The sequence below is a fragment of the Corvus kubaryi genome, unplaced genomic scaffold (assembly GCF_017639235.1).
Source record: "Corvus kubaryi isolate FWS band 111438036 unplaced genomic scaffold, C.kubaryi_AGA036_p1.0 66, whole genome shotgun sequence".
Lineage (NCBI taxonomy): Eukaryota > Metazoa > Chordata > Aves > Passeriformes > Corvidae > Corvus > Corvus kubaryi.
The window spans coordinates 11,070,671-11,081,625 of NW_024582054.1; the positions used below are offsets into that span (position 1 = coordinate 11,070,671).

Below are 10,955 nucleotides of genomic sequence, written 5' to 3' on the forward strand. Positions count from 1 at the left end.
AGAAAAGTGGTTTTTTAGGCATTTTGCAACAATGGGCAGTTCTTAGTTGTTTCTCCTTGCTCTACAGAACAGCCACTGATAAGTCTCATCAAATGATGCTTCTCAATACAGCAGCCCTGGCAGTTTATATTAAAGGAAGACATCAGGTGGTGTCGAGTGAGTTAAGAAAGCATATCATTGCTAATTAATTTATTTTCCATATTGGCCTGCATTGTGTACAGATGCTTTCATCCAACCTGAAAGGTACCATGGCAAGCAGGTGTTACAACAATCTTAGCCCAGAGGTATCCAAGTCTTTTTGCCTGGCATCATTCCAGCTACAGACTGGAGCTAGCTTTTGGAAAAGTTGTCAGTGAGATTGATTGCATTTTAGAAGTTCCATTGATTAATTATCTCTCTAATTCTTCACTATAGGCAACATCCTGAGTTTTGAGACTATGCACGAAAACTTATTGCACTTGTGTTCATCAGTTTGAAACACTGTGGGATTTTGATAGGTCATATTTTACAGAAAGGGAGATAGAGGTGGTTAGACGTTGCTGTGCTCCTGTGCTTCTTCACAGGCTAAAGAAAATGGAGAAAACCATCCAGGCAGGGTTTTCTTACCAAGTTTGCCTCTAGTCTTTGTAATTGCCAGTAGTCAAATAAGTGGTGTTACTTCAATAACAGCAACAGTTAATGGAGTTACAGCTGGTTGTTCTGCTAGGAAATAGTTTATTCTTGATGTTTGGTAAAGAGATAGAGAATTCAGTTTTTACTTTGTTTTCTTTCCTGCATACAAAGATTAGTACTGCTTGGTGCAAAGGAAAAAGACAATACTTTTTATTACATTTATGCTATTGTTTACAAACATGAATATGGAAAGATTCTGATAGAAAGGCCACTCTTTTTATACATTTACCATTCTAACCCAACTAAGAGATATTTATTTCAACAGACACTTGTAAAAATCTCTTTCTAACATAAACCTTGGGTCTTAAATGAGTGGAGCAGTAGAGTAACCAGCTTAATAAAAGTGAGAGATGAAACACAATTAATGGACAGGACATTCAACCAGGTGTTATCAAATCATTCATTGCACTAAGTGCGCTCTCAAGTTCTGTTGTAAAAACAATTAAAGTACTGATGGCAGGCTTAAGTTACTTCAAATCATTTGGCAGAATTGATCCACAATTATCTTTGTAATCCCTGAAGCCTCAAACACTAAGTCCTCCATCCACTTTATATTTCCTACACACAGTTCTCAACGTGTCAGCAGCCATGCTCAATATCCATTGGCACCAGCAACTTCACTGGACCTAAGAATTCCAAACTCTCAATTTGCTCATGCTCTGAATACTCAAGTTCAAGTGTATGAACCACCTGTATGACAGTATACCCATCAACTTTCAAAGAGTTTCTAGTTTTTAGTCATGTTTTCTCGTGTATATGAAAGTGTGTGATTAGAGAACAAGTGAGACATTAATTTAGATGTTGTCTGTGGATGCTTGTTTATTATTTGAAACAGTGTTTTCTTCTGTTTAGTGTCAGAAGGCTTGTAGTTATTCTGCCTTTTAGGAAATGTTATGCTTATCTCTAATGTAAATCTCAGAGCACAATAGAAAAATGCCTTTAGTGGAGTTTTGTATGAATTCTCCAAAATGTAATAAAGACATTATCATATCAGATGGGTAATTCATACTGCATGGCACCTTTCCTCTGGCAGTTTACAAATGCAACTCCCCTTGGCAGGGAAAACGTCAGTCCAAATGATTAGAGTTTAGCAGAGTAACATGTACTGGAGCACGAAACTGAACAATGGCAAAGGTTAGACAGCCTGAATTGGAGACAGTGATTTTTGTTATACCCATAATAATTTAGAGATTTGTGCCTCTCACATAATCACTGTAAAGCCTAGAAACCAACTTTTCTCCTGTGGCTAATGACATGAAGGAAGAGGCATGAGAACAGGAGAAGAAATTTTGCCTGACTTTTACCCTGTGGATGTTAGACCAGTATGTGCCTGCAGCAGGTAATAACAAAAGAGATGCCAGACAAAATTTTGAGCTATGAAGTTAAACCAGAATAGTCCCACTGGAGATTTCACTGTGGGAATCTCTGCCTGAATTTTTTTTTTCTTGTGCAGCCCCTGTATAATGTAAAAAGAACAAAGCAAGTCCAAGAACAAACCCCTATTTTCTGCAGAATTAACGGAGGCATCCATTTCACTGTCAACAGCTTTATATTTCAGATAGACCCTCAGATAGAAAGGATTTTCAATTGCCTTCCTACTGTTAAACCTTATCCCCCCACTTGTTTAGTCTTCCCAGTTCAGGCATTGGGCATCAATGTGCTTTTGTTTGTTTTAATGCCAACATATTGAGCCATTAGAACAGAAGGCACCACTTAGTCCATTACCCAGTCAATTTTCAGTTTAAATACCATTCTTGTAGGCTCATAAGGGATTATGAGTGGTTTGAGTGGTGCAGTGAGCTTTTTTGTCTCTATTGCACAAAACAGGGAGTTATTCTATCTCCTTGATAATAAGTTGCTCAGAGTAAGGGAAGAAAACAGAATTTCAGCTACTGAATATTTAATTCTGGACAGCAGTTTAATCAGAAGTGGGATTTGGGCAATTGCTCTAGCCCCCACCTAACATACTACAGTTTCAGTTCTTAGTATTCCTTAATTATCCCACTGAGATGTTTGAGGAGCAACTAGTAGTAAATGAACTTGGCAAATCAGCTATTACCCAAGTAATGAAATACAAATACATATGTTTGACAATTCTGCAGGGAAATTGTTGGAGCTAGGATTCTCCATGGATTGTATTGGCCAAGAGAGAAAAAGCAGGTGTTATTATCAAAATTTGTATACAAACAATTTGACTAGAGTTTTAAAATAATGTGAAGCTTTTTTCCCCTTCAGCTAATTCCAAGCATGTTGGTTATTGTGTGGAGAGCACTTATTGTCAAATAATGAATCTGTACCAGCTGTGGATTCACACAGTGACGTAGTTCTAAATATTCAAGGATTTTACGTTATATCTAAGGATGCGTATCAACTTTGCATCTAACCTTAAACAAAAGAGAGTTCAGCTCTACTGAGGAAATTGATTTTATTCAGCAGCAAGGCAAGGGAAATTAGTACATTCAATATTTGTAGAAAGAAAATAGCAAAGCCCACAAGTCTGGGTGGTTTGAGATTGTTCTTTGTTTTAGTAATTATACCTTTATATGTTAGATCTCATATTTGCACTTTCAGAAGTATTCTAAATGGTTTATGCATCAATCATGTCCTGAACCTGCTGTATTTCTACACAAATTTACAATGAACTTACAGCCAAACAAATTCAAAGTGAAACAACCTGTATTCTAACTTTACTGCTGTATCTAACTCATTCTGTCTGTCTGGGACATTAGAACAATTTAATTAGTAACCAAATGTCAGTTGCCTCTAGTTCATTTGCATGATATCTCAATGTACTAATTTCTCAGATTAGCATAATTTATTATTTAAGCTGTCTTTGATTTCAGGGACAGAGTTGTTTGAGTTACTTCATCTGAGGCCTGTTATTCATATGCAAGAGGACACGAATAGGAATCCTTTGTCGGGATGCATTTACTGTTTACTGTAGAATGATAAGCCAATGTAAAGCTAGGAAAGCCTCTCCAAGCCGCACAGATCTCCATTTTGCCATTAGCTGTACCAGTTTAAACAGTGTGCCTCTAGAAATATCGACAGGTCAAGTACAGCAGAGAAGAGTGTGTGTCCCAGTGGCCTTTACACTGACAGTTTCTCCCACATTAAAGAGTTAACTAGCAGCCTACCAGCTCAGAGTGGAAGCTAATGAATGAAATGGAGATTGATATAGACTCTCTTTGGAGGTGCATCGATCTGTATCTTCTGAACTCAGCTTAGGAATTCTGCAGGCAGCATTGCATGAGTAACCCTGGCATGGTGCCCATTAGCAAATAACTCTTTTAATGCTTGTCTTCAATTGATTCACTTGTTGTACTGACTGCTATGTAGTACTGCAAACTTTCTTGTATTTTGCCACTGTGGTAACAAGTTATGTAAAGGAATCTGATTTTGGAAGCAAATTCTCAAGCAACTTTCTTCATTCTGCTTCTTTCCTTCTCCTGCTCCCTGTCCTTCACCCAAATAGCATTATGTAATTATTGAACTGACATGGATATCACCACATACACCCCAAAATTTCAGATTTCAGTGGTTTTATAAATCATGTCATTATGCCATCTAAGCTGATATTTCGGTCAGAACAAACATAAGTAATATGCTCTTAAATGTGAAGTATTTTCGTTTATTGCTCTAAATTGATACTGAATTATGGAAGTGTATATAGGAAGCCTTTTTTTCTTCTTCTGTGGTCTCAAGCATGGAATTTACCTACAAAGACAAGTCTCAGAAGGAAGGCCTTCCATATTTTCTGCTTAGCAGATCAGGAAAGGTCTCTCTCTATTAAACAGCAGAGAAAAAATTAACCCCAGAGCTCCAGCAGAGCAGTCACCTAGTTCAAGTCTAAGTCTAAACTTCTATGTAGTCAAAGAGGGAGGACAATTCACTCCTCTTGCTGTGAATAGTTGTGTTTAGTCTCTCTGCTCTACATGTACAACTAGACTTGACTACATGTCATTTTATGATATGAAATCTAAAGAATACCTACAGATTGAATGCCTAACCCTATAAGCAAAATTATGTATGCAGACAATCCAGTATGAACAACCAGAAATTATGGCCTAATATTGCTGAAGCAATAAAAATGTGAAAACCTTACACAACCCGCAAAATCTCAGTAGGGGATTTTGGCTGTAGACTTCATCACACAGAAAATTCTAATCTGCCTCATAGCTCTCCACATTTTCTGTATGTAGATAGCCATTTTCAAAGCATATAAAATTATACAACTAATAACTCTAAAAAGTTAGAAGCATTCAGGGGTGATTTTTCTGTCTGCAACTGAATTGTCATTAGGACAGGCAGACAGAAAAGTTTAAACCAAATGCATCTAAGAATAAGCTACATTGTTCCATCTGTTCTTTTTTTCTGTCAAAAGTTTTCTGCTTGTCTTTTGTTTGTCTGTGCCCACTTTTGTTTTTCTGTGTGTAGTGTAGGCAGAGATTCTTTCATATTAAAATAATTGTTTTGATTATAGGCTTGAATCAAGCATCTGTAAATCAAAGGGGAACCAGATGTAAAACTATTTGTACCTTTGAAATATTTTTTATATTGAAAATAAAAACAGAAAAAAATATGTAAGATTTTAAAATTATATAATGAGAATTATAAATAGAAAATTATTGAGAATTTATGGTTGTTGTTTTGATGGCTTTTCATTATTGACAACAGTAATTGTCAGGCTGGTTTTTTTCTTAATCATCTGTGTCTTCTGACAGTCTCTTGCTTATATGTCTACTAACAGTTAAAAGTATTGTATTTTGCTAGTTTAGGAAGTATTAAGTAAAAACCATATTCTTGCAATCTAAGCACATAGTTTATTACAGTGATTATTGTTTAATTTCATTCCTGGAACTGTCTATTTTGATTAAGATGCTGACATTATAAAGAAGTCAGGAAATTTTAATTCATACAAAACGTAGAGGTCTTCTTGATCATTTTAATTTAAGTCATACCTTACAGTAAAATGTGCTTTGATTTTAATCCTTATGCTTATAACTCCATTTTGAAGAGTTTTGGAAAATTGTTTCTGACTTACACCATGGCAGATGAGCATCAGAATGAGGTCTGATACCAGTGTATTTCTTAAGATGGAAGTGAAAGAGTATTTATAAGTAGTTTTTGCCTTCTGAGTCTAGTGGATTGTCAGCATGCCTGACATTATTCTATAGGCAAGGCCACAGAAGATCAATACATCTTAGGCAAGGTTTAATTTATTTCTAGGTTCTTACAACTAATGACTTTCCTTTTCTGTTTGCTGATTTTCTTTATAGCTTTTGCTCCCATGAATTGTTACAATTTTATCCTCCCATTGTAACACAAACCACAAGAACTGTGATGTCATTATAATTTTTTGTAGAAGACTAGGTGCATGAACAAACAAAACTGGAAACTGTACCTTAAAAGAATTTGCACAATGGAATTAAGCCTTCTGACTTCCACCTTGGACAACACAATGCATTTTCTATTATTAGATTTTTGTTTATTTTACAGCAGCACTAGCAACCTCCAAAGTCTTGTGCATCTTCATGCCAGGCACTGTATATAGTCATGTTCTAACTGAAAATCTCTCCTGTGATGGTTTTATCATCTGAATGGAATAAACAGAAGTAGTATGAAGGAAAGTAATGAGGTCATTTTTCATAAGAGTTAAATGAACCACAATACCCAAAGACATGTAAAAACATTGCAATTTAGAAGTTTTTTGTAATTACTCAGGATATACAAAGTTTTGAGTCTTATACTCAGTGGTTTTCTGTTGAGAATAGTTTCAAGTGCACAACAATTCACGTGTGCCCATTCTGTAAACAGCACTGCAGTAAAGCCAGCTTTCATGTGCTGGATGCTCTTGGTCCGAGATGCCTAAATGTGAAAAGGATATTCTTTTCGCAAGAACAATTTACTGAAAATGTAGATGGAGGTTGCTTTTTTTGTTATACTGAGAATGGTTGTATTTAACTTAGCAAAAAAACCTCTATGGGTCTACTGTAATTTAGTGTATTGCAAGATCCCATTTCTTTCACTTAGTTATCCCCATCTTTTCATGCATGCTTAGTATACTGCAATTCAGGGCATTAACTCCAGCACCATTTCAGTTAGTCAACATTGACAAACAGATAAGCTACTCTCAGACTTAAATGGGATTTTAACTTGTTCTACCAGAATCATAAACATTTGTCACTGCATGGCCAACTTTTAATGAAACTTTGTAACTAGGAATCACTATATCACTGTCTTTCCTACTAATACAAAGACATTTCAGCACAAAAGTAGAACTGTGCAAGAATCAGTTGAGGAAATAGAGGGTATATGACAGTGAGATCAGGCATTTCAAAGTGATTCTTTACATTGGCAATAGATATGGCAAATGTATGGATTTTGTTAGGATTCTTCTGAAAGCCATATATATACAGATATATTTTAGGGTCAAGTAATTGTCCTGAATCTATAAAAGAGAATAAAATTATTTCTAGTATTATTTTTCACCACACTGGCTACACTAAAGAAGCCATACTTAATTAATTTCTTATAGTTACTTGACTTTTTTTAAAAGGCAATGAAAACCATTTAAACTTGGTTTAGTTCTCATTGTTCAACCAAAGTTATAACTGGTCTCTGACCCAGGAGATCAGAGTAAATGAATGTTGGAAGGAAGATTTTCTGTTAGTTGAGCAGGTTTGGGTCAGAGAACACCTAAACAAATTGGACATCCACAAGTCCATGGTCCCTGACGGGAAGCATCCACAAATGTTGAAGGAGCTGGTGGACACCATAGTGAGGCCGCTCACAATCAACTTTGAGAGGTCATAGAGATCAGGAGAGGCACGTGAGGACTAGAAGAAAGCAAATGTCACTCCAGTCTTCCAAAAGGCAAGAAGGAGGACCCAGGGAACTACCAGCCAGTCAGCCTCACCTCAATCCCTGGAAAGCTGATGGAGTGCCTCATTCTGGAGGCCATCTCTACACATATGGATGCCAAGAAGGTGATCAGGAGTAGTCAAGATGGATTCACTAAAGGTAAATCATGTTTGACCAACCTGGCTGACTTCTGTGATGAACCAACTGCCTGAATGGATGAGGGCAGATCAGTGAATTTTGTCTGCTTTGATTTCAGCAAGGCCTCTGACACTGTTTCTCACAACATCCTCACAGGCAAACTCAGGGTGTGAGGACTGGATGAGTGCACAGTGAGGTGGATTGAGAACTGGCTGAACAGCAGATCCCAGAGGGTCATAACCAGTGGCACAGGGTCTAGTTGGAGGCCTGTCACTACTGGTGTCCCCTGAGGCTCAGTACTGGGTCCAGTATTGTTTAACTTATCCATGAATGACTTGGATGAAGGGGAGATGCCTCCTCAGCAAGTTCACTGAGGACAGGAAGCTGGGAGGTGTGGCCAATACCCCAGAGAACTGTGCAGCCCTTCAGAAGGACCTGGACAGGTTGGAGGGATGGGCAGAGAGGAACCTTCTGAAATTCAGCAAAGGCAAGTGCAGGGTCCTGCACTGGGGGAGGAATAACCCCAGCAGTACAGGCTGGGGACTGACCTACTGGGAAGAAGCTCTGAGGAGAAGGACCTGGGGGTCCTGGTGGACAACAAGCTGTCCATGAGCCAGCAGAGCCTTGGGGCCATGAAGGGCAGTGGTATCCTGGGGTGCATTGAGAAGAGCACTGCCAGCAGATGAAGAAAAGTGATCCTACCCCTGTACTTGGCCCCTGTGAGACCACATCTGGAGTGCTGTGTCCATTTCTGGGCTTCACAGGACAAGAGAGACATGGAGCTACTGGAGCAGGTCCAGCAGAGGCTACGAAGGCAATTAAGGGACTGGGGCACCCCTCTTACAAGGACAGGCTGAGAGAGTTGGGCCTGTTCAGCCCTGAGAAAAAGAAACTGGGAGGGGTCCTCATTAATGTGTATAAATGTATAAAGGGAGGGTGTAAAGAAGATGGAGCCAGGTTCTTCTTGGTGGTGCCAAGCAGTAGGACAAGAGGCAATTGACAGAAACTGATGCACAGAAATTTCCACCTCTGTACTGCATGAGTCACCATGCATAGGACAGATTGCCCAGAGAGTGGTGTAGTATCCCTCACTGGAAGTATTGAAGATCTTTCTGAACACAATCCTGTGCCATGTGCTCTAGGACAACGCTGCTTCAGCAGGGAGGTTGGACCAGGAGACCCACTGTGGTCCCTTCCAACCTTACCAGTTCTGTGAGTCTTTGATCTGAAAAAAAAATGAGATATGTAGAAAAAGACCAATTACTTAAACATATGCACAAAAGGCAGCTTATATGTCTCACAATATTTGCTATAGGGTAGGCCTCTAACATTATAACTCCAGGATTTTAGGCTATGTCTTTTTCCAATTTAACTGTACCTATGTTTTTCTGTATATGTTCATGTCAAGAGTGAATGGAAATTACAGCAAATCTTTTAACTTTATCTAACATACCTAGGTAAATAAGTCAAGGTATTCTAAATAATGTCTTCATATGTTTTTAAAATAGCATATTTTGACTGAAATTTTGCCATGTTTGATCTTCACCTAGAGTTCAAATATGAAAACAAATTTCCTCACAGCTACTTTTTACTGGCTCAACAGCAGGGGAAAATAAAAACTTTTCATCTGGTGTCAGTAAATTATTAAAACTTTCAGCTTAAAAAAATCATCTTGATAACCTTGCTAATCAATATATTAACTTAGTAGACTGAACTTCTCTCAAATCTTACTCTCAAACATTCTCTGGCTTTTAGCAATGGCTGTAACTTCATGCAGCTGTAAGCACCCCATCAGCAGAGGCTTACAGAGTGAAACAAGGAAGGGCATAGGAGGAGCTTTATTAGCCTCATTTAGGAAATGGCTATACCTTTTCTCTTCGTTGTCTCTGAAATATGAGACACTTATTCTTGTCCAGTACCTTAAATTACTTGTTCTGATCTATAAATGTTAGTCAGCATGGGCTATTTTTATTCTAACACTGTGAGTTTGACATCTTTTCCCCAACCTCCCTGATTCTTCTCATCCTGCTACTGCAAGAGAGGACATCACACGGTGAGTGGATACAACCTCTCCTTGCCTTTTGTACTGTTATGGTTCATAAGCCATCTCAAATCTTTGGATTATATTTTATTCTCACAGTTCATTGCACTGAGCCTCATGTTTGTGCTGGACACCAGGGGCAAGTTGGCATTTTAATAAAATCGATGTATACTTTGACTTCTAAATTATTGGCTTTTCATTGTTAGTGTAAAACTGAGATTTCAGCATGGAGGAAGGCAAAATCCATCAGAAGCCTTCAGAAATATAATCAGAAAAGAAAAATCTTAAAGAACATACAGCATTCTGGAAATGTGTTTCGAGCTACACTTCAATTGCAGGGCAGAGAGAGCATAGAGTCCCCTCTGCCTGTGAATCCTTGGGGAAGTGACATAGATTTTACCTTCTGCGCTCCATCAGTAGACCTGCATGGAGAAGACCTCTTACTCATTTTCTCAACCACTGACCTCAAGAAAAGTGCATGTCCTTGCACACACATACAGATGTTTATATATAGGTATCTCCTACCAATATAAAAGAGAAACAACCAAATTTTTTCTTCTCTTTGGCCTAAACTGAATTCATTTTTCTCTATTTCTATCTTTAGCCTACAAAATGTGCTTTAAAATCCTGTTTCTTTTGGAAAAAATACACATTTTAGAATTGAAAGGGAGAGTAGGTCAGTGAATATACCTTAAAATGCTCATACACCTAAGGCATGACTGCTTATATATCAGGGCACAGAGTACAACTTGGTACAATTGAAATTCTTTGTTTACTCTCAAATTATACTGTGGTCTTAGTGGAGGCTTTTTATGTGGAACACTAATATGCTGATAAACAAGGAAGAGTTCACCCAACACAGTTCAGGATAGGGAGGGCACGAGGGACTGTATGGCCACTCACATTCACCAAATAGAACTGCATTCTATGTACAAGGGCAGCACCAAATGAAGGGAGGCTTCCCTTTCTGCCTGGTCTACTCACACATGATAAAAGCTTTTCTGCTGAATTACTTTTTATGCCATAGGCCTACTTAGTTGGAACTATAGAACTAAAAGAGCTTATTTTTATCTGTTAGAGAATAAAAATAGTATCATTTGCATATAAATACAGAGAGACAGGTCTTAATATTCACATTGACACAAATGCAACAGTATCATATGTATGTTATATATGTGTGTGTGTATGTATCTGCAACCTCTCAATCTCTTCCAAACCTATTTGTTCTTTTAAATAGATG

The 10,955-nt window shown here is 37.9% G+C and overlaps 1 protein-coding gene across 2 annotated transcripts in view; it reads left to right on the top strand.

Annotated features, from left to right (window-relative positions):
- Positions 1-10,955, top strand: part of NPAS3 (neuronal PAS domain protein 3) — a 607,366-nt gene that overhangs the window by 472,225 nt on the left and 124,186 nt on the right. The window lies entirely within an intron of this gene.